The following is a 19,106-nucleotide window of genomic DNA, read 5'->3' on the forward strand; positions in this document are numbered from 1 at the left end:
GGTGACTCGACACCCTTCCCTCCTACTTGTGACGAAAACAGAGTGCAGGCCAAGGTCGGACACAGAACAAACACTGCCACCTCCAAGAGTCGGTGCAGCCAGCACTGCTGCTTTAAAACTTTGCACACAGTGAGAGGAATTAACATTTTGCACAGAGAGGGGCGAGTTAATTTACTCCGACAGGCCCTTCGATCACCCGTGCTTTTTATGACGTTCATACTCACAAATGAATGGTATAATAGTGTGTAAAGACTGGAAAAGATGGTGTGTGTGTCATCTTTTGTAGCACTGTCACAGCATTACTAGTGTAAAGATAATTTCATTTGTTCTCTTTATCTTCTAAGTTGTTTTTGGGAAGGCATAATGGTTGTAATTAACAGCGCACTTTAGCAACATTGAACACGAATTTTCCATGTGACATTAGTAAAGAAAACCTTGCAAATTTACCACGTGAGGCTCGTAAATAAAACTATCGTCCCTGGGTGGGCTTGCACCACCAACCTTTCGGTTAACAGCCGAACGCGCTAACCGATTGCGCCACAGAGACTGATGAAAGTTAGCGAGACTGATGATCTGTGTGCTTTTTCTAGGTATACCTCTGATATTTTCCCCATAGGAATTATCTGGGTAGATATATACGTGGAAATCTAGAATACCCTGAGACAAACGCAGAAGTCACATTTGTCTTCCATCCTCCACCTCCCCCCTCCCTTCCTCCTCTGCCTCGTTGCTGTGCTGTTCATTAGCTCCCTCTCACGCTTCTCGGCGCACCTTTCCCTCGCTCGGGGGCGTGGCTCCCACTGATGCAGCAGGTGCAGTGGCACTGGGGCCAGAGGCCTGAGCAGCCCACTGAAAACTCAGTATTGCGGCATTTCACAGTTCAAACTGCCGCCAGGAAAGTATTTCCTTCCTTGCACTAGAACTAATGACACACTGGTGACGTCACTGCATTCGCTCTCTTATCAGCAGCACAGGGGTTTAACTCGTGCCTAGTTTTCTGACAATGTCTATTGGTCGCTCAAGGACTAGACGTGGATAAGGTTCCCCGCAACAGTGTCACACTCGAGAGAAAAACTCAAGAACATCTCTGGTAAAGAAAACTGCAACAGCATCTCAGACAAGAGGGAAATGCAACTAAGTCAGAGAGTGGAAAACTGCAACAGAGTTGCAGCTAAAGGAAACGGTAGCAAAGGCTCACATGACAAGAAACAACATCTCAGACAAGAGGAAACTGTAACAAAGTCTCACACGACAAGAAGCAACATCTCAGATAAGAGGACATTGTAACAAATAATCTATCAAGAGGAAACTGCAACAACATCTCAGGCAAGAGAAAACTGTAGCAAATGCTTACACGACAAGAAACAACATCTCAGAAAGGAGAAAACTGTAACAAAGGCTCACAAAACAAGAAACAACATCTCCGATAAGAAGAAATAATAACAAATACTCACAAAATAGAAAACCGCAAAATCATCTCAGAGAAGAGAAAACTGTAGCAAAGAATCACACAGCAAGAAACAACATCTCATATGTACTTTGGGGCTATGCTCCTTAGAGAAATTGCCTGTGATGTTGTCTGCTCCTCTCAGGAAGGTGACCCAATTAATCCACGTTTTAAAGTTTGCTTTGGCAGTGTTCTTCCAGTTTGTCAGGATTATTTTTAGGGCCGCTGTGAGGAGCAGGTCTAGTAGGTCTCTCTCTTCTCTGCTGTTTAGGTTTGCGGTCAGATGTTCTGTTGCTAGGCTTACAAAGCTGATTGTTAGGTCTGCTTTGAGCATGTCGTTTATGAAGGTGTTGATCTGTGTCCAGAACTTCTTGACTTTCACGCATTTGAAGATGAGGTGCTCGAGGGTGCCTTCCTCTTTTTGGCAGTTCCAGCAGTTGCCCGACTCTGCAATGCCGACCTTGTGGAGCTTGGAAGGGGTCCAGTAGGCCCTGTGGAGGAGCCAGAATTTGGTTTGCGCTAGTTGTGGGGTTACTTTGTTTGTTGTCGCTGAGCCCCACATTTTTGCCCGTTCTTTTTCATTTAGTTGCCTGCCTAGGAGTGTTTCCCATGTGTTGGTTATTTTCTTGTTTTGCGACAGTGTGGAGGGGCTCAGGAACTTATAGATCTTTGCAGTTTGGTGGCCTGCTGAGTTGAGGGTCTGCATATATTTGATGATGCTTGGTTCCTCTCTGTGTAGGTTAGCTCTCGTTATGGCTGTCTTGATCTTGAGGAAGTTGTAGAGCTCTTGGTTTGGGAGACCGTGTAGTTGCTGTATGTTTTGGAATGTCAGCGGTTTCTGCTTGGTTTCCATCTGTTTGGGGAGACTGATTCCCTTCTTGATCCATATGTCGTTGTGCATTGTTGCCCCTTGGTAAGTTACTTTTGTATTGAACCAGATAGATTCCCATGCTGTGCCTTTCAACTTCTGCATCATGCGTCTGTCTATTTTCATCAGCGCTTCCCTCGTGTGTTTCAGTATTGGGTTGGATCTTTGGGGGTGTCTGTTTGCTGTTAGAAGAGCTATTGGGTTGAGGCCTCCTAGGATGTCTTTCTCCACCTCTAGCCAGACTGGTTTGTAGGTTTGGGTGTCGTCTATCCAGGCTGTACCTTGCCTTGCCAGGCAAGCTGTTTGGTATGTTTTGAAGTTTGCCAGATTGAGGCCCCTAAGGTCCTTGGTTTGTCTCAGTTTGTGTAGGCTGATTCTGGGTTTCTTGTTTTTCCATAGGAAGATGTTAATAAGTTTGTCCAGTTTCTTGTGGAAAGCTTCTGTCATCGGGAGTGGCAGCATGGTTAGCGTGTAGTTTATCGCCGGCGTTATCATCATCTTGATAGTTTCTATCCTTCCCCACCAGCTTATGTATTTTGGCAACCATAGTTCTAATCTTTCTTTTATTTTTTTCAGCGTTAAGTCCTCATTGTGCTGAAGCGTGGATGTTAGGTCTCTCCCAAAGTGCAGTCCTAGGTATTTGAGTGGTTTTGTCTGCCATGCCAGGCCGGAGTCCCCGAGTACCTCTCTTGTGGTGTGGACGTTCATTGGTTTTCACTCCGATTTGTCTTTGTTGAGTTTGTACCCTGAGGCTTCAGCGTACTCTCCTATTGTGTCCATGAGCGCTTTTATTGACGAAGATGGGTTTGTGGTTGTGATTAGGATGTCATCCGCATACGCCGCTAGTTTAACTGTCTTCTCTTTGACCTTGACGCCCGTTATTTCCGTATTATCTCTAATTCTGGCTAGTAGGGGTTCTAGTGCCAGCAGGAAGAGGCCGGGTGAGAGGGGGCATCCTTGCCTGGTGCCTCTTCCTAGTGTGAGCATTTCGGATGTACTGCCGTTCACCACTATTTTTGCTTTTGGTTTGTTGTAGAGGGCCATCACCATTGCTATGTATTTCTCCCCCAGGCCGAATCTTCCCATGCAGTTTCTTTGGAACGGCCACGAGACTCTGTCGAAGGCTTTCTCTGCGTCTAGCGCTATCATGACTGCCTGTTCGCTGCTCTGTGTTGTGTGATTGATTAGATGCATAGTAGCCTTGTGTTATCTTGCGATAGCCTGCTTTTGATGTACCCCACTTGTGAGCTGTTGATGATGTCTGGTAGGACTTTGTTTAGTCTATTGGCCAGTATCTTTGCGTATATTTTACAGTCGACATTTATTAGCGAGATGGGTCTGTAGTTCAGCGGGTACTGTGGGTCTTTCCCCTCCTTGGGGATTATTGTGATGTTGGCTTCGCTCATGGACTCCGTCATCTTGCCGTTCTGTATGCAGGCCGAGTATGTTTCTGCCAGTAGCGTTTTTATGTGGTGGCCGAAGGTTTTGTAGAACATGGTAGAGTATCCATCTGGTCCTGGCGCTTTGTTCTGTTTTAGCTGGCTGATTGCTGCTTCAATTTCTTTTTCTGTTATATCGGCTTCGAGCGACACCCTCTCATCCTCTTTGAGTTCTGGCAGATTGGTGTCATTGAGAAGAGTGAGTCCTCCGTCTTTGCTCAGGTTCTTATCCTCGGAGTATAGTTCTTGGTAGAACTGTCTGAAGACTTCTAGTATTCCTTTGTTTGTTGTTTGGGACTTGTTGGTTTTGTCTGTTATCGCTGCGATTGTATGTTGCCTTTGTTTCGCTTTTAGGTAGGATGCCAGCTGTTTTCCTGCTTTGTTGGCTGCGCACAAGTTCACAGATTTGAATTTTGTCAGCCAGGAGCCTGCTCTTTCGCTCAAAATCTTGTTCAGTTTCGTATTTCTTCTTTGTGAGAAAGGTGAGTGTGTTCTTGTCTGTTATGTTTGCGCAATGACCTCTCTCCAGTGCTTTTATCTCCTCCTCTATTTCGGAGATTTTTTTGTTCCTGCTTCTGTTCATCCTTGATTTGATGTTGATCAATTTACCTCTTAGTGTTGCTTTGAGGGCGTCCCAGATGGTGCTCTTCCCTACTTCGCCGTTGTCATTGTGTTTGAGGTAGTCTTTTATTGCTTCCTCGATTTCTTTCAAGTTTTCTCTGTTCTGCAGGATGTCGTCGTTTAGTCTCCATCTTCTCGTTGGGTTTTCGTTGTGTTTGCCGCTCAGAGTGAGTGAAATGTGCGCATGGTCAGAGATGGTTATTGGAGCTATCTCCGTTTCCTCTATTAGGTGCGTGTGGGTGTTGGACATCAGTATGTAGTCAATCCTACTGTAGGAATTGTGTGGGTGCGAGTAGAAAGTGTACTCGCGCGCCGTTGGGTGCTGTAGCCTCCATGGGTCCGCTAGGTGATGTTTGATGCACAGGTCTTTCAGGGTGTTGTTGTTGTGGGAGTCATGGCTTGGTCTGTTTGGGTGCCTGTCTGTGGCCTGATCCATCGTCTTGTTCATGTCTCCTGCTACAAGCAGGAGGTCTTCTTGCGGTAGGTCGGATAGTTTGCTGTCCACTTCCTGCCAGAATTGTTTATCTTCAGAGTTTGGTCCGTAGATGTTGGCTACATGTATTCGGTCGTTGCCTTTCTGGACGCTTGTTATTAGCATGCGTCCGTCTTCGTCTGCGTTTGTCTTTTGTATGGTTAGGTTGGCCCTCTTGCTCAGGATGGTTATTACTCCACGTTTCTTCCCTTTTTCCGGCGAGCAGAGTATGACCCCTATCCATCTTGCTTTGAGTAGCTTTGCTTCTTCCTCTGAGAGTTTAGTCTCTTGCAGTGTGTAAATGTCGCCCTTTAGTTTGGCCAGATGTTCTAGTATTTTCCTGCGTTTGATCATATGTGGCGCCCACTCGACGAACATCTGAGGAAGACCCAGTAACCACAAGCCCCCCCCCTTTCTCCTCTTCTCTCTTTTTCTCCTTTACTCTTCCCCCCCTCCTCTAACCTGGGGGGAAACCAAAGGAAAAAGCGCGCATTCACAAATGGACTGTATATATAAGAACTGCCAAATGTATATTCCACTTATATTTTTTTTCAATAAAAATTTACTAAATCAAAAAAAAAAGAAAAAAAAAAAAGGAAAAAACATCTCAGACATGAGGGAACTGTAACAAAAAGCTCACACAACAAGCAACAACATCTCAGACAAGAGGAAACTGTAACAAAGGCTCAAAACAAGAAACAACATCTCAGACAAGAGGGAACTGTAACAAAGAGTCACACAGCAAGAAACAACATCTCAGACAAGAGGGAACTGTAACAAAGAGTCACTCAGCAAGAAACAACATCTCAGACAAGAGGAAACTGTAACAAAGAGTCACACAACACGAAACAACATCTCAGACATGAGGGAACTGTAACAAAAGGCTCACACAACAAGCAACAACATCTCAGACAAGAGGAAACTGTAACAAAGGCTCAAAACAAGAAGCAACATCTCAGACAAGAGGGAACTGTAACAAAGAGTCACACAGCAAGAAACAACATCTCAGACATGAGGGAACTGTAACAAAAGGCTCACACAACAAGCAACAACATCTCAGACAAGAGGAAACTGTAACAAAGGCTCAAAACAAGAAACAACATCTCAGACAAGAGGAAACTGCAACAAAGGCTCACACAACAAGAAACAGCATCCCAGACAAGAGGAAACTGTAATAAAGAGTGACACAACAAGAAACAACATCTCAGACAAGAGGGAACTGTAACAAAGAGTGACACAACAAGAAACAACATCTCAGACAAGAGTGAACTGGTACAAAGACTCACACAATAAGAATCAGCATCCCAGACAAGAGGAAACTGTAACAAAGGCTTACACAACAAGAAACAACATCTCAGACAAGAGGGAACTGTAACAAAGGCTCACACAACAAGCAACAACATATCAGACAAGAGGAAACTGTAACAAAGGCACACAACAAGAAACAACATCTCAGACAAGAGGAAACTGTAACAAAGGCTCACACAACAAGAAACAGCATCCCAGACAAGAGGAAACTGTAACAAAGGCTCACACAACAAGAAACAGCATCCCAGACAAGAGGAAACTGTAACAAAGGCTCACAACAAGAAACAACATCTCTGACAAGAGGAAACTGTAACAAAGGCTCACACAACAAGAAACAGCATCCCAGACAAGAGGAACCTGTAACAAAGGCTCACAACAAGAAACAACATCTCAGACAAGAGGAAACTGTAACAAAGGCTCACACAAGAGACAACATCTCAGACTGCAGGAAATTCCAACGGTGCCTCAGAAAAGAGGACACTTCAATGATGTTCCAAACAAGTTGAGGTCTGAGTAATAATCTGCATCTTTCTGAGATTTCTGTCTTTGTTTTGCATTTTCCTTGACTTTGTGCATTCCAGACGGGCAGCAGTTTGGGATGTAGCGGTGTGCACCATGCCACCGAGGAATAGATAAACACTCAGGGAGTTCCGAAGGGTGCTGAGAAGGTCATTAGTCTAAGGTATAACTGTCCTGCTTTTTGCAGAATTATTATGGGCAGAGGATAAAGACTCGTCATCTATGTTATCGTTCTCCTCAAGGGGTTCGTAAATTGTGAATCCTGACGTTCTGAGTTTTAAATTGTAGCCCCTATCGGTGCTGTCTCATGCTGCCTAATTGATAGCCCGTTTTTTCTGTGCTTTAGCCAGGAGTCGGGGAGGGACTACATCGGAATAAAGTCAAAGAGCAATAAAGGTTTATGTCAGGAGAACACTGTTAAAGTAGGAATCCTTATATATGAATCTTATTGATAACCATTTTGTATTGAAGTACCTGATCCACGGTATTGTGTTAAAACCAGGTGCATTTTAAAACGGGATTGTAATGATTCTTTTTAAGTGCGTTTTTATTTACTCCAGGGGGGTTTTGTAATGATTTTAATTAATCAAACAATAAAAAAGAATTTGATTTGATTTGATTTGATTTGACTTGTCATCTATAATTAAGTAATGATGACAAGAAAGACGTCTCTTTGAAAACGTAGGATTCATGCTAACCTTAAAAAGTAATGGCGGCTTATTGAAACGTGTCTTCAGAATCTCCCCAGACATCAGCCCTGCTAGGAAGCCGATAGAGGCGGCCAGTAGTGTCTGCAACTCTTAGAGCATTTCCACCACTACAGCTGCTGAGTAGCAGAAGATGACACAAGATGAGCAATCTCTGGCACTGCAGTCCGAGTGGTTCTTTAGGTCAGACAACTCAATGGGTTTAGCTCCTACCACCGAGCACAAGTTAACACCCCAGTTTGGTTCGCAGGCTGGGAAATTTACTAGAAGCGTGGGGACAGTATTTCTTGCAATGTCTGCTGAAGAATATTTCCATGACTCTTCTCAGTGCCCCAGAGTTTTCTTTGGCTCTTGTCAATAACAGTGGGCGACCAGGACAGACTCAAGGACCAACATCTCTGACCAGTGTGATCTTGGTTGCATTTAATTATTTTAGATGCTCCACCCGTGGGTTAGCGATTCCATACACAAGCGTAGTCTTAGACCTGTTTAACCACCGGGTCCTTACAATCTTGGGCATGTATATCAGATGGCAAGAATGTCTTCATGGACTGGTCGCCACTCATCAGAACCAGAGAGTATTAGAGCTTTAGGTAGCCAGGAAGCCCCTCTTACTCATCAGAAACCTTTAAAGTCCATGGGACATGTACAGTCCTTGGGCCTCCATGTAATGTGAGAAGCCGCGTGTGGTCGGGATCTGGAATGGGGCTCTGGTTCCTCTGGGGAAAGGTCCAGCTCTCTGCTACTGGGTGGAGATGAGCAAACCTGCTGGTCCTCGCGACCGCCTCCCATGCACTCTGGTCCTCACAGCTGCTTGTGTTTGAGCTCCTGGTGTTGCTTCTCCTCTGTAGCCGGTCTGTGGTCCTCAGCAGCATCCCCGGCCTCTGGGGGAGCAGAGAAGGTAGTCTTCTAGACTCTTGCTTGGAGTGGATTGTTCTTCTGTTTATAGAGGCAGATCCTCAGCAGACAGGCAGTGGAGGGTTAGACATAGATTTACTCGAGTGAGGTCACATCTGGGACAGGGGTTGGTAACTAATGTGCTGCATCCTCCTGAGTGACCCACAGCAGAGCCACGTGTCAGGCGCTCAGTGATGTTCAGGTCCCACATGTCAAGCATTTGTTCAACTTTCAAAACGATGAGCAGGTGTCCAGTGCCCACTCCTCAGTGGGGCTCCTTTCACATTCCCTGGAGGTGCTAATGAGGTTGTGCAGTGGTGAGCGGGTCTGAACTCCTGCAGTAATGGCTGGTGAGGTTTAGACTTAGTGGCAGTGCTTTAAATGGGCCGGTACTCACCGGTACGGAGTACCGGCACTTCTCATGTTTACCGCTCCGAGTACCGGCACTTCTCTGCTGACAAGGAGAGTACCGGTACTCATCAAAGACAGGCTCATTGTTGCTTTGGCTCACGCGGACGGACGAGGCTGTCTGACAGCCAAAGCACCTCTGTAGCCCAAGCTGAGCCACCTTCAAACTATTCAGCAAGGCTCACCTGCATTAATGTCCGGTGTTCACCGCCACGCTGCATTTAACAGAGCAGGGTCCATTCAGGCACTGTGCTGTCAATCACATTCACACCATGGTGTGCATTTGTGCAAACACTGAATCCAGGCATCCCACTGACAGCAGCAATAGCAGCAACTAAGAAAGCTGCGGGAGATAAGGGGTGTAAAAATGGCCTTTATCCCACCTGAGTCTTTTGTGTGACTTTCTGTCTGCTTGTGTCTGGGTGTCTGTCTGTTTGTGTCTGGGTGTTTGCCTGCTTGTGTACGCATCTTTGTGTGTGTGTGTGAGAGAAGAGCGAGTGAAAGAGGGAGAGAATCCAGACACTAGGGAGGGATTTTAAAGGACATTCTGAAATGCTTTGTGTGAGCATTGCTGCTTGTTTCTGTGAGTGCGCACTCAAGAATATATAAGTATTCGACCACATAGTAAAAGTGTCTTATATGTCTTGTCTTTAGCCCCGCCCCTAGCCCCGCCCACTTACTACACTCATAGCTCAATTTAAGAGTACCTGCACTTATTTTTTCCCATTTAAAGCACTGCTTAGTGGAGCATTAAAAACATGGTCTCTCCTTACAGCTAGTGAGTGAGTGAGTGAAGCAATAACAGTTTGTATGCCCTGTTGCCAGCAGCTATGGAGAGGAAACACACACACTCACTCACACGCTTTAACTTATTTGTTCCGACACACATACACACTGACACAAGCTCACGCACGTTCTGACATAAGCACACACACGGCCTGTGACTCACATATTTTGATACACACACTCTGACACAAGCAAAAACACACTCTGACACAAGGACACACACACTATGACACAAGGACATATAAATGCTCTGACACAAGGACACACACGCTCTGACATAAGCACACACACACACACTATGACACAAGGACACATAAACGCCCTGACACTTGCTTGCACACATAATTAATCATGCCTGTCTGGATGTGCAGATGACTAATACTGTGTAGATTGTACACTTGTGCTTTGTCAAACTTCTTTTAAAAAAAAGTTTGGTTCTCCAACTACAAAAAACTCAATTCCCACCAATTGACTGTCACCCAGGGTGTGAGTGAGAAGGCCCTCTATGCCATTGTGCAACAGACAACTTACAAACGTACCAATTCCAACATAGTGTACAATGCTGCTCGTGGTCAGGAAATCTGAGACCAGCAATGAGAAAATAAAGAGACACGCGAGGAAGCGTAAAGGACGGCATCGAACAGGTTGACGAACACAGCCCAGGGTTTAAAAGCCACCATGCCCGCCTAGAAGCCTCACATTATAGTGCAGCGCTCTCCGGGATTTTGCTGGCAGAAAAGACACACTTTAAAAAAAAAAAGGAAAAAGTTGCCTTTACTGGTCCAGCATTCTTGTTTCTGAAGTATTGGTCATTTGATTTCATAGAATCTTGTATTTCATATTTTTATTGTTATTAAATGTCAACAGTTAATTATTTATTCAATAAAAATGACTATTGCCTCCCAAACCATTCTTACAGCTTTGGAGGCCTGAAAGATTCCGAATTGTCTCATTTGTAGGGGTGTGATGGCTGGTAGTTGCGTGTGTACTGTCATTGGCTGCACTGTCAATCTGCAAGCTTCAGCGGCCTCCAGACAAGAGCCCCGGCACTTATGTATTTACAAATTAAGCCCTGGGAGACCTGCAGCTCTGACGAGAACCTCATTCACAGCTCAGAAAGGGCTGAAGGAGGGGGAGTTGCTGCTCCTCTAAGAGGATTAGAACAAGGAGGAGGCACAATGCGGCCCAATGGCCCCGTGTCTCGATGCAGGGGGTGGGAGAGGAGGGGTGACGGCAGAACCAGCACATGGAGGGTCGATTGGTCACCCGACCTCCTTGTTTTTCTATTGACCAAGTAGTGTGGATTCCCTAGTACAGAGACGTATTCAGTCCTATTTACAAACCCAGAGCACTGGTTGACAAAGGATAAAAGGATTCAGAAAAAGAGAGAAAGGAAACAAAACCGAGCTCTGTATCCTGAATGTGTTGAGCGCCCGGAGAGCGATAGAGAGAGATGGCAGAAAGTGTCTTAAAGTGTAGAAACAGAAGCGAGTGCGAGCCGCCTTTCCATCTTTCACTCTCACGGGAGCCCCCATATTTCGTGGGAGGATGAAGCGGTGGATAAGTCAGGCTAGAAGTTCAAGCTGCACAACTCCGACCTCGGTCTGTTCCGAGCATCAGTGAAACTCGCGCTCCTCATTGGCTGATTTCGACAGGAAGCCACGTCTCTTCCGCTGTACAGCGTCACATAGGAGCCATAGGGCGCCGACATACACAGCAGAGTGGCGCAGCGGAAGCGTGCTGGGCCCATAACCCAGAGGTCGATGGATCGAAACCATCCTCTGCTAACATGTTTTATTTCATTTTTTATTCATTTAATTAAAGGATTTGAGCTCTTCAGCTGTTGTTTTAATCTTTGTGCAAACTTTCAATTGCTTTTTTTTCCCTAAACACATAATTTTTAAATGAACAACTTGGTTCAGCAGCCTTTGTGCCTACAGAGTACCATTGTATAGGGTAAAAGTAAAGCCTTGTATTTACAATGCTTATAAACAGCACAGAGGAGTTGCAAAGAGATATATAAAAGCGTGTCCTCTTAACAGAAAGACAACATAATGCACTCCACGAACCTCTTGTCATCAGCTGAACGCCTGTTGTATGTCAACCCTTAAATAACGCAAGAGTTTATAATAAATCCTATAGTTCTTTTAACCCATTCCGTGCTTGTGATGGAACCACTCCGTCACGAGCCACGGGCGCGCTGTGCTCATGACGGAGTGGTTCCGTCATGCCGCGGCCGCTCCGCCAACGCTGCATCAATTCCGCGCCTGCGCGGCTGAATTGATGAGCGGGCTGGGCTTGACGGAAACACTCCGTCATGAGCACAGCGCGCCCGTGGCTCGTGACGGAGTGGTTCCGTCACAAGCATGGCAGCGCCGCGCGACCCTCCTTCCACCCCAGCGCCGCGGCGGAATTACCGCCGTGGCCAAGGGGTTAAACAAAGCAAAGTGATACCTAATGTTAGCTTTGAATAACTTGAAGCCCCAAGACAGGAAGCAAAGACAAGGCAACCGGAGCCAGAGCCAGGCCAAGCGTCTGGCGTGTCTCTTAGAGGCCACACACGAAGCAAGCACTGAAAATGTTTGAGATGTAAATAATTCAAAAACATTATGAAAAATATGAGCAACTCTTTTTAAAATTCAATCAATCAATAGGGGTTTTGTAAAGTGCACTACTCACCCGTTAGGTTCTCAAGGCACTGGAGGGTGGGTGTGAGCAGCTCCGTTGGTGTCATTCGAAGAGCCAGATCTTGAGGTCCTTCCTGAATTGGTGCAGTGTCAGGCTTCTCCTGAGGTGAAGGGGGAGATCGTTCCAGGTCTTGGGTGTGAGGCAGGGGAAGGATCTTCCACCTGCTCTGGTCCTGTGGAAGCGTTGGACGGTGTCTAGCGAGAGGTCGGATGAGCAGAGGTTTCTCTTGGGGGCATGGAAGGAGATGCAGTCATTGACATATTGGGATCCGGTGTTGTGGAGGGCCTTGTAGGTGTGCGTGAGCAGCTTGAAAGTTATTCTTCTTTCGACGGGGAGCCAGTGAAGGCCGCAGAGGTGTTGGGTGATGTGGTTGTGCTGTGGGATATCGAGGATTATAGTCTGGCTGCAGTTTTCTGGATGGTCTGGAGATTGCAGAGGAGCTTTTGTTGATTCTGGCGTAGAGGGCGTTGCCGTAGTTTACTTTGCTGGTGACGAGTGCATGAGTGACCATTTTCCTGGGGTCAGGGGGGATCCACTTGAATGTCTTGCGTATTATGTGGAGGGTGTTGAAGCATGCGGAGGAGAAGGCGTTGATCTGGTGATTCATGGTGAGTGATGAGTATAGCATGATGCTGAGGTTCCATGCATGGTTTGTATGGGTGGATGGGTTTCTGAGGGTAGGGGGCCATCATTTATTTATTTATTTATTTTAATGTTTTATAGAGCGCGAACTTCACCCGTGAGGGTATCAGAGCGCTTTACAGGTTCATAGAGTAATACAGAAAGGACGGTTATCACATGGGAAAAGAAACAATACATCAGAGGGTTATACCGAATCAAGGGTCAAATGGTAGGCAGGGAGTCAATAGGGGGATGTGCAAAGGAGGGAGGGGGCGAAAGCTGTACATAGGAGCAATTTACAGAATAGAAGGTCATACATTAGGGAGGATGTTGCAGGGTTGCTTTACGTTAAGGGACTGAAAAGAAAAGAATAATAAACCACCGTGTACTATACAGAATAAAAGGATCATATATATCACAGTGTACTATACGGAATAAAGGATCATACAATAGACATGATATCACCAGGGTACTAAGTCTCTCGGTGGCTGTGGAGCAGGTTAGCCAAGGAATTTACCCATGAGGAAGGATTTAGCCTCTTTTTTTAAGTGTGCCAGGGAGTGGATACTTCTGATGTCAGGCGGGAGGGAGTTCCATATTCTTGGGGCGGTCCCGGTGAAAGCCCGGTTGTATTTTTTTTTTCTTAAAACGTGCAGGCCGGAGTAGGAAGGTATTAGCCGATCGTGAGTTTCTGTTTCCTCCGGATATCACAAGCTTCTGTGCTAGATACACCGGGGAGTTGGAGTGTAGAGCCTTGTGCGTGATGCATGCCATCTTGAAGTGAATCCTCGCCTCTAGGGGAAGCCAGTTCAACGCTTTCAGATGAGGGGTGATGTGATCGAATTTTTTAGAGCCAGTAAGTAGTCTGGCGGCTGCGTTGAGGCAGGCTTTTAAGGGTGCCAGAGTGACCTTGGGTAAACCGGAGAGGGTGGAGCAGCCATATTCCAGCCGAGAGATAACTAACAATTGGACTGCTAGTTTTAGGTCGTGAGCAGCTAGAAAGGGTTTCAGTTTCCATAGGTAGCTCAGGTGGAATCTGGCAGATTTGGCCATTGAGTTGATGTGGTTTCTCATGTTTAGGTTGTAATCCAAGGTGATACCCAGTGATTTGGCAGAGTCCACAATGGTCGGGGAACAGTTTAAAGCTGTGATAGCTTTGATCCAAGTCTGTATCTCAGAGCTGCTCTTGGGCGGAGAGATGAGAAGGAACTCCGTTTTATTGGCATTGAGTTTGAGTTGGTTTGAAGCAAGCCATCGGACGGTCAGCTTCAGTGCCTCATTCAGGGTGAGGATCTCTGCAAGAGATGAGAATTTTATGTAGATCTGAGTATCATCAGCGTACATATGGAAGGAGATATTTGCAGTACGAAGGATTTCGGCAAGGGGTTCCAGATAGAGATTAAAAAGTGTGGGGGACAATGTTGAACCTTGCGGGACTCCCACCGTGACCACGGACGAGGAGGAGAGTTCACCATTGATTAGGAATCTCTGAGATCGGTTTTGGAGGTAGGAACTAAACCATTCAAGTACAGCACCGTCTAAGCCCATCCAAAGTTTGAGGCATTCGAGTAGCATCTCGTGGTTGACAGTGTCGAAGGCCGAGAATAGATCAAGGAGGATTAGGTGACAGGTTTTGTCTTGGTCCAAGGCTTGAAGGGCATCATCGACAATGTGGAGCATGGTGGTTTCAGTGCTATGTCCCGGTCTGAAGCCGGATTGGCAGTCATCGAGTAGGTGGAAGTTGCTGATGTGGTGACTTAGCTGTATATGAGCAAATTTTTCAATCACTTTCGCCAAGAGGGGAATGTTGGAGATTGGTCTAAAGTTATCTGGAGAGGCTGGGTCCAGCAATGGTTTTTTCAGAATGGGGAGGACTTGGCCTGCTTTCAGTGAGATCGGGATCGATCGCTGCCGGAGCAAGGCATTGATTATCGCAGTCCAGCAAGGAATGATGGATTTGGTAATAGTCGCAAGACAGTTCGAGAGGAGTGGGTCGTTGAAGTGGTTGTTCGGGTTTAAGGAGGAAAGGATATTTGCGAAAGAGTCTTCATCGTAGGGTGAGAATTCGGACCAGTGCGCTAGATTCTTGGGTAAGGTCTGTGTCGGTAGCAGTGATGGAGGAGGTGGATGGTCAATGTTAGGTGGGGGGAATGAGGCAGCTTTGAGTTCGGTACCTAAGGTTAGGATTTTGTTTGCGAAAAACGAGGAGAAATCTTCAGAGGAGATGAGAGACTTGGAGTTTTCTTTCGCTGTTTTGGACAGTTTGTTCGATTGGAGTTTGATCATCTCAAAGAGTTTCAGAGGCCTGTTCTGGGCATTTCCTAGTTCCGCTCTGAAAAACTATTTTTTTGAATTGAGGATGTTTTTGTTGTAAGTATTTCTGGCCTGGCGAAGAAGTTTCAGGTGAACTGCCGATGGGTGCTGTCTCCAAATTCTTTCGGCTTGTCGGAGGGATCTTCTTTCGTCGTTGAGGGAACTGGTGTACCAAGGGTTTCTATCTTTGACTCAAGCCCTTTTTAGTTTAAGAGGGGCTAGGTCATCCAGAATGTTCGACATAGAAGCAGTGTAGTGATCATTGAGGTCACTCGTGTAAAACTGCTTTTGCTGTGCAGTAGAGAGCGCTAGAGAGCAAACCGGTGATCGAGGTTAGCAAGCAGCAAACAGCGGAGCAGCGGAGCAGCGGAGCTGCGAGGAGCTGCTGCTGTAACGAAAACAGAGGCGGAGGCGGTGATAGTGATAGTGTCTCGCGAAGCCGCTGCCAAGTGACCAGGCAGCGAGCGGGCAGAGCGGGACACGCGAGAAAGCTTTGCACCCCCATCGGAAAAGCGCCAAGCGGAGGGACACTGAAGGGTCGCGGCAGCGTGGGCGGCAGTGTGTAGAGACCGCAAAAGCCGGGGAAAACCGCTGAGAGTCCCTGAAGTGGCGGCGGCGATTGGCGGCGTGGGCAGCGGCGTGCAGAGACCACGGAAGCCAGGAAAGCCGCGGGAGACGCAGGAGACGCCCAGAGGGCAAAGCAGAGAGCTTGCTGGTGCCGCGGCCGCGGCCGGTGGTGGGGAAGGTGTTGCCTGAGCCATAAGAGCACCAGGATTTGGCCACATACTCAAGATCTGTGCAGGAGGCCCAACGTTAACATCCCGCCAAAAGCCCAGGCATTTGCAAGCAGCATAAGGCACGAAAAAGGCTAAGAGGGCGTGATAAGCATCCAGGAGGGCAGACTGTGGGCGAACTGTGGACTCGTGAGGAATTAAGATTATTAACAACAGATAGAGATAAAAAGAAAGGGGGGGGTGTGAAGGGGAAGGAGACAGAGACAGGAACACAGTCAGAGGTGTCAAAGAAGGCAGAGGAGGGGGGTGAACTGTGGAAGCCATTCCACAGATACATCAGACCCCTAACCCTGCCCTGACAAATATAAAACTTTAAAATAAGTCTCCCACCCCTCTAAACTCCCTGCGGAACATCAAGCAGGCATCAAGTAGACATCAAGCAGGCACGCAGAACTCCATTCCGGGATTTACAAGAGCTGACGCGCCCTGGGGTAAAGCAGCAACAGTCACAGCTGGCCTTGGCTTATCGATCCCTACTAATTTTTTCATCAAGTCAGCATAAAGACAGCATAACGACGAACGCGCTGCCCAGCACCTACCTCCTGCTCCCGCTCTTTCCCTGACCGCAGCTGTTCCAGACCAAAGGGGCAGACAGGCTTGGGGGGTCTGGGATTTGCAAGTGTAAGTGTGAGGGTAAATGTGAAGGTGGTTACAAGCAGCAGGGGGACCATATCACTCTACGCAACGAGAAAGTCTGAGCCCAGTGAACTCAAGGAAAACTGCTGGGGAAACCATACTATGTCGTTTGCTAATCAGTAAATTAGAAACCGAGAGCAGTCTGAAAAATTAAGAGCTGGAATGAAAATTTACATTTTGTAAAAGGAAACAGAAATAATAAAAAAATAAAAATAAAAAAACAAAAAAACAAAAAACAAAGGGATAACCAGACACAACAATACCACGAAAAATAAAGTAAGATCCTAGACACATCCAAAATAGACCACAGACCACAGGACAGAATAACAGAAGCAGGACATGCGGTCGGGAAAAATACGACAAATCCCAATACAGAAAATAAAAAGAAGGTTAGTGGCAAAGGAAAGAAACAAACAAGGAAATAAAATTAGGTCAGACGAAGTGCCCAGTGAAGAACAAACAGATCCGATATCATTCCCCATGGCAGAGCCTTTCAAGTTTGGGGAGGAAAAATGTAAGCACAAATTTCATTTTTTAAAAGATCAAATGGCTGTAACTCACAGCATAAGTGAAGAAGTAAAAACCCTACAAAGCCCAATAAAACCGCTAAACTTATCCTCATCAAGCAAAAAACGCAAAAAGAGAGATGAATCAGAAATAAGTTTAGGCACACAGTTCAAAGAACAATCAACAATAAAAAACTGGTTGATAAAAACTACGGCACAAATTCACGTACCTAAAGGCCAAGCAATGTCTACACCAAACAAAAAACCCCCGGAGGGCAATGATAAAAGCTTAATACTTATCGATCTCAGTCAATCAGGGCCACAAACAAAATCTCATAGAAGTATACAAAAAATAGACTGGTCAAAATCTTTTTCTATTTTTGAAGAGGCAGAACTTCTGAAAATGCTCGAAGACAATACACATAAGGAAACGGAACCAGAACGATGCGGGAATGTAGAAGTGAAAGAATCTGAAAAGTTGGGAATAAATGAAGATGATGAGAATCAGGAAACTACACTTTCTCCAAAAAAACTTACATCAAGTCTAATCAGACAGCTGAACATTAAAACCAAGGAGTCGGATGAAGTAAAAGAGGGGAAAGAAGAAGACTCGCCAATAACTATCTCTTCTGCAGGCAGCTTTAATTCAACCACAAGGACCCGGACGCTCTATTAAAAAGCTTAGAACAAGCGATTAACGCTTTAAACTTCCAATCAAACAAACTTGATGTACAGGTAGAATTGATGAACTTAATTGCAACACACATAGTGGGAATAAATTCCAAAGTGGATAAAATCTCGGTGTACCTCACAAAAGAAAAGGAGGAAGAAAAACAATGGAAAGCAAAGTTATTGGAACAAAATTGCGTCTGTGGGGAAATAATTGATAAATTAGCAACAGTACCAGATATTTTGAGAGAAATACTTGCTGTAACACATTAAAAAAACATCCAAAATGAAATTTCTAACATCGAGGCTATAAAAATTGGAAAACAAAACAGAACATTTTCCCCCGTTGAAAAGGAAAAACCCCTAAATGGATCAGAAGAGAATGAAATCACTGAGAAAGGACAAGATGAAAATAAAGCAATGGGGTCATCGGACATAACAGAACATCTAACCAAAAGACAACGCAAACGCGCAAGGAAGGCAAGGAAAAATGCCATTAAAATCAAGCAAGAAAAACAATTCTTTGCCATCTTCGAAAAAAAGAAAGAGATCCCAAATGAACTGGTCAAAGAAAAGGTTATGAAAGAAGCAGGCAACCAAGAGACAAAAAAAGAAGAGTTGGAGGAACACTCAAAATGCTCATGGCAGAAAACATCAATCTCGCAAGGAAAACCAAAGGACGAGGAAAAAGCTGATATAATCACACAGAACCAAATAACATATAAAGAGGACGAGATAGCAAAAACAATTCTTGGCCTGGACACAGAACAACAAATACAAGTAAATGCATTAATACAAAAACCCGAGCATGAACCATCGGCACAAAGCTGTTTAAAATGGCCAATAAGAGAAAAAGAGTCATATGGTCAGAATGTAATGGAAAAAGTAGAAAGCCAAAAAATACAAGTAGACCAAGTCAGGGAGACAAACACCCGCCTAACCATATTGGTAGGAAAAAAAGGAAGAACATGTAATGCTTCAGAGGGAACTCTACAAAATGATAAGATGGGGCAAAATATAAGTAATGGACCATCAGAGCAAGAACTAATGGAACTCCAAAAAGTGGTGACAGTACTGGGACCCAGGCGACAAGAAACAACAACCACGGAAGGACAATATCACCACACACCATATATTCAACTGGACCAAAGAGATGGAAAAAGAGAAATCTACCAAAAACAGAATCCCCAAACGGCATCCCCAGAAATAGGCTGCAAACTACTATTTTGGCCGGAATTCCTAACAAGAGGAAAATCGGACACGTTGAATCGGGGGAACATACTGAGATTGTTTGGAGAGATACCCAAATTAAGGGGAATAACAACACATGACCTCATATCAGTAGAATTCGTCCAACCACTTAAAGAGAAAGAAGAGGAAATAAGCAGCACTACGTGGGCATCAAAA

General features: G+C 45.6%; 2 non-coding genes across 2 annotated transcripts; one reads left to right on the forward strand and one right to left on the reverse strand.

Moving 5' to 3' along the window:
* Positions 1-473: 473 nt before the first annotated feature.
* TRNAN-GUU (transfer RNA asparagine (anticodon GUU)) lies at positions 474-547 on the reverse strand. The gene has a single exon. It is a non-coding gene; the product is annotated as a tRNA-Asn (tRNA).
* Positions 548-11,187: 10,640 nt separating this feature from the next.
* On the forward strand, positions 11,188-11,259 carry TRNAM-CAU (transfer RNA methionine (anticodon CAU)). The gene has a single exon. It is a non-coding gene; the product is annotated as a tRNA-Met (tRNA).
* The last annotated feature ends 7,847 nt before the right edge of the window (positions 11,260-19,106 follow it).

This window comes from Lissotriton helveticus, chromosome 12 (genome assembly GCF_964261635.1).
Source record: "Lissotriton helveticus chromosome 12, aLisHel1.1, whole genome shotgun sequence".
NCBI lineage: Eukaryota > Metazoa > Chordata > Amphibia > Caudata > Salamandridae > Lissotriton > Lissotriton helveticus.